The following is a 5,659-nucleotide window of genomic DNA, read 5'->3' as shown; positions in this document are numbered from 1 at the left end:
AAAAAAAAAAAAAAAGAGAGATAGCAAAAAATAATCTCATAAGTAAGCTGTATATGAGCACTAATGTATTTATTTCATATATGTTGATTGTGGCTGAAATTTAATTTACAAAGTGTTTTATGAGTCATGATTACTGGCAAAATATTCTTCAAATATTATATTATCATTATAATATTCTTAAAAGACAGTAACTGACATTATATCTAGGTTATTTCAGAAATAAATTTAGGAAATAATTTTTTAAGCTGCCTTCAAGAAAAGCAAGGAAATGATTACTGAACCATATTGGCTATAGTAACATTTTGCTGAAGTAGTATATTTTAGTATCTTACCCAAGAATCTCATGTATAGTGTTTTAACTGTTTTGAAAAACTTAACTCAGGCTGGGTGCTGTGACTTACACCTGTAATCCTTGCACTCTGGGAGGCCAAGCTGGGTGGATAGCTTGAGTTTGAGATTAGCCTGACCAAAAAGCGAGACCTTGTCTCTAATAAAAAGAAAAAAAAAACTTAATTTAACAAAAAAAAATTTTTTTTGAGATAGTCTCACTATGTCACCCTTGGTAGAGTTCTGTGGTGTCACAGCTCACAGCAACCTCAAACTCTTGGGCTTAAGCGATTCTCTTGCCTCAGCCTCCCAAGTAGGTGGGATTACAGGTACCTGCCACAGTGCCTGGCTGTTTTTTTCTTGCAGTTGTCATTGCTGCTTAGCAGGCCTGGGATTGGGCTCGAACCCACCAGCCTCATTGTATGTGGCCAGCGCCCTACTCACTGAGCTACAGGTGCTGAGCCTAACAAAATGATTTTGTTGTAGTTGTTGTTGTTGCAGTTTGGCCGGGGCCAGGTTCAAACCTGCCACCCACAGTATATGGGGCCAGCACTCTATTCACTAAGCCACAGATGCCACCCTAACAAAATGTTTTTTAACAAATAACATAAACAAAATACTTGGATCAGAACCATGACATTTGAATTCACACAAAAAAGTAATGGCCACTCGTGTCATTTCAAAAGTAAGTTCCTGAATGTGCCATTAAAATTGTTTTCCTTGTTATTAGTTTGTTTACATACCATTCAAAAACAATGTACTAATTAAATAATTTTTTAAAAATACTGAGAGACAAAACATGCTTTTCAAAATGAAGTAATTTGGGTAGTGCCCGTAGCTCAGTGGGTAGGTTGCTAGCCACATACACCGAGGCTGGTGGGTTTGAACCCAACCTAGGCCTGCTAAACAACAACGACAACTGCAATAAAAAAATAGCCAGGCATTGTGGCGGGTGCCTATAGTCCCCCATACTTGGGATGCTGAGGCAAGAGAATTGCTTAAGCCCAAGAGTTTGAGGTTACTGTGAGCTGTGACGCCATGGCACTCTACTGAGGGTGACATAGTGAGACTCTGTCTCAATAAATAAATAAATAAAGTAGTTTTAGGAACTTACAAGCTCTTTCCTTTGTTCTTTGAAGTGATCTTCTATTAAAATGATTAACCTTTATTAGAAAAAATAATTTAGTTGCTATGAATTTTATATTTGCATAGTTTCATGTTGCTTTATTTTTTTTTAATGTAGAGATAGAGTCTCATTTTATCGCCCTCTGTAGAGTGCCGTGGTGTCACAGTTCATAGCAACTTCCAACTCCTGGGCTTAGGCGATTCTCTTGCGTCAGCCTCCAAAGTAGCTGGGACTACAGGTGCCTGCCACAACACCTGGCTATTTTTTTGTTGCAGTTTGGCCGGGGCTGGGTTTGAACCCGCCACCCACCCTCCATACATGGGGCCAGCGCCCTACCGACTGACCCACAGGCACCACCCCATATTGCTTTGATATTAAAGTCAGTACCCCAAGGGTACCTGCTTTGCTTTGTGGCATATGTACCATCCGCTGTCTTGAGATTTACTTATGGATTTGTGATTTACAATGCAAGTGACCATCTGCCTTATTCTTTGAGGAACCATGGATGATTCATAAAGCAATGCCTTATCTATAGCAGATTGTCTTACATATTAAGTTAAATAGTTATGTAAGTTGTTATGAAAGTTCAAGCTCTTTAGAGAAGTAACTTAAAACTTACCTATTATTTATTATCTTTTCAGAGTAATTATTATATAAATTTGGTTAGTATAATGGTAAATGTTATGTAGTGGGGGTAAATTTGATTACACATTTTTAAAAAACTTATATTTAAACTCATTGTTTTGGGCTTTATAAAGTAGATATTTTAAAAAAGCATTTGATTTTAGAAAGCCCATGAAAGAAAAGTCTATTCTTATGTAACACTTTTTAACTAAATTACTAATTTCTATTTTTTTCTTTCTCTGTATTAAACAAAGGAATATCATTAAAATATAGGGCCTTATTTGAGAATGTCACATAGGCATTTGGTGGGTTGTCTCAACTCTCCTTTATTGAATGGGAATTCACTTTGACCATGACTCCTTGCTTAAACAATAACTGCACATTTTATGTGTGTTCATTTTAGCTCCTACCTCTACCATCAGAAATGTTCTTTGTCCTCTAAATGGACCCTAATAGCTGTGATTATAATCTCTGGAAAAACAGCAACCAACTCCCCATGCCACCACTTTGTTCTTGCTCCAAGTGAAAGAATTTGTGTCAATAAAACATCATATTTTAAAGTTGGTATATCTTATTTGTATGTGTTTACTCCGTCCTCTAGATGTCTTTTATTCACTTAGTGTTTCTGTCTGATCTGATCTCCTACTCTACTATTTCCTTGAGCTGTGTTTTTCATGCTGGATTTGGGAATACTTCTACTGCTGAACAATTTCCTACTCCGCCCTCAGCCTAGCTTTCATTAGCGGTGGGCTAAGATCCCCTGCTGTGAATGGGTTAAAAACTCACATGCATCCTTACCTCTTTAACTTGCCCTTTTCTCCTCCTAGGCAGCAAACCTCCCATGCCCACCCTCAGGCAAATACCCCTGGCTCCCTTTTCCTTTGGCTGGTGGAACAATTACCTACTTTGTCCAAATTTCCCAACTGACGAGGAACAGAAGGCTATTCTGGTCTTTGCTCACCACTGTCACCACTAAATCACATCATAGTTCTCAATTTTCTTCCCTTGATATCTTATTATGTTGCTCACTCCAAATCCTCTTTACCCTCACTCTCTAAGACTCACACCTTGGACATAAGCTCCTGGATCCCCCTTTTCTGTTTGAAACCTGGAATGTATTCTGTTCTTCTATGCCACTTCACATCTGTCTCCATTAGGACAAGCGGCCTCTGTACCTCCTTCCTAGATGACATGCCATAACTCTGAGGTCTTAAACTTTGCTTCCTTTCTCTAGACCAGTGGTTCTCAATCTCTGCCATGCATCAGAATAACCTACAGGGCTTCTTATAGGTGGATCGCTTGGGCTTGGTGTCTGCAGCTCAGAGGGTAAGGCGCCAGCCACCTACACCAGAGCTGGTGGGTTTGGATCCAGCCCGGGCCTGCCAAACAATGACAACTACAACCAAAAAATAGCTGGGTGTTGTGGCAGGCGCCTGTAGTCCCAGCTAGTTAGAAGGCTGAGGCAAGAGAATCGCTTAAGCCCAAGAGTTTGAGGTTGCTGTGAGCTGTGATGCCACAGCACTCTACCAAGGGTGACATAGTGAGACTGTTTCAAAAAAAAAAAAAAGATGCATTGCTTGGGACCCATCCCAGAGTTCTGATTTGGCAGGTCTTGAGAATTTACATTTCTAACAAATTCCCAGTTGATTTGGATACTGCTCTTCAGGGGCCATACTTTGAAAACCATTGCTGTAGACCCCTCTTAGTTCTTTAACTTCAGTTTCTTCTCCCTTCTTTTTTATTAAGCCTAGTGCATTGCCTTGCTAATATCTTAATCTTTCTTAACTTTTACCTTGTCACCAGCTCTGTCAGCTCTCTGTTTAACTCTGTTCTTGCCCTGCCTGTGCAGGTCTATAAGTCACTGTATACTTCCTTGTGTACCGTGCAATTAGCCAATCCAGAATGATCTATGTATTCTGTTTTTCCCAGTTCTACTTTAGACCACATGTCTTTGAAGTAGTTATAGCAGCATGCTGACTAATACAGTTCATACTATCTAACTTCATCTGGGTACTTGATAATAAGTTGTCCACTACTAAACAACTTTTTCCCCAAATATAGTAGAACCTCCATAGTTGACCATCTCCCTACATTGACCACCTCCTTAAGTTGACCTAATTTTCATAGACTGGACATGCAACACATGTACATAGCAGTACAATAAGCTTACTTATTGGCAGCACCTGTGGATCAAGGAGTAGGGCAGCCGTCCCCATATACCAGAGTTCAAACCCGGCCCCAGCCAAACCCTGCCCCAACAACAACAACAACAAATAAACTTACTTCCGTCTGTTGACCATATTCCAGTCCCTTGGGTGGTGAACTTACAGAGGTTCTACTGTATTGTACCAGAAAAGCCAAGACACAGAATGTCTGCTGTGTTACAGCTGATCATACTGACCTAATGATCCCACTCTGTTGCCTGCCACTGACACCACAGGAGTGTACTTTTGACCTAAGTGTTGCCAATTGACAGCAGGTTAGAGTCTCCAGAGATGGCCTAGAAAAGGAGCTTTGAGCAATGAGCACCTTAGTCATTACTAAGGTGAAACTTAGAGAAGAGAAAGCAGATAGCACAGGCCACAGAGTTGCAGAATTGTTAACAGTTTATATTATATTTTCATCTTATAGGAAAACCTAGGGTATTTTCAGTCTGCGCCGTGGACTTTTATGGAACAGCATGGGAGGTGCAGTTGTTGGACTTCGTGTTTCCTAGAGCTTCAGAAGGATAGTGAGGTCATTCAGTCCTGTGCTCTGCCTTCAGATTGGACGAGCCCAATGATTGTCAACCTCATGTTTACAACCTGCAAGAGAATTTCAAATTCTTTGTGCTTCTTATATCCTGTTCCAAAGAAAACACATTTTTTTCTTTCATGTTATCTATAGGAGTAAAGTCTGCATATATGAAATCTGATTTATGATAGAGCTATAAGTCTTATTGGTACCTTGTACAATTTTATGACAACAATAAAAAATATCAAGATGATAGAGTAGGTGACATACCAAACCTCTGGGTGTGGAATATCATTATGATAGTCCTTCAGATACAACTGTGCTGTATTTTAAATGCCATGGCCTCCTCAGCATGAGTAATTATAGATATTGTGTTATGTTTTAAAACTTCCCTGAAAGGCAAACTTGGCCACCTAACAATCTCTTTCATATAATTATACCAGATTATGAAGCAGTAAAATGCAAATAGTATAATGATCCCACAAATTTGAAATCAGGAAAGTCTTCTGATTTATGGGACACAGAAGCAACTCTCACTCTTTGATGGCTGGTTTAGGTGACGTGCTGAGGAGTCACAAAAAGCAGGCACTTTTGAGAATCATGCTGGTTTCTTCCCCACTGAATGTGGCTGGATCTCACTGGAAATGTATAGGACTGAAAGCAATTGCACTTATGCATATTTTGCAGGCAATGTTCTTTGCTTTGTATGTTTTGTGGCCTCTTCTAAATGTCATTCCACATTCACGTAGGTGAAACAAAGAGGAATCTAATTGGAATTTACCAGTGTGCTGGGGTATCCAGCCAAACGTGTCAGTCATGTTAGCTGATGCCTGATGTAGTGGTAAATAT

Source organism: Otolemur garnettii, unplaced genomic scaffold (assembly GCF_000181295.1).
Source record: "Otolemur garnettii isolate 467f Iridium unplaced genomic scaffold, OtoGar3 scaffold00063, whole genome shotgun sequence".
Lineage (NCBI taxonomy): Eukaryota > Metazoa > Chordata > Mammalia > Primates > Galagidae > Otolemur > Otolemur garnettii.
Note: the sequence above shows the minus strand (reverse complement) of the source record.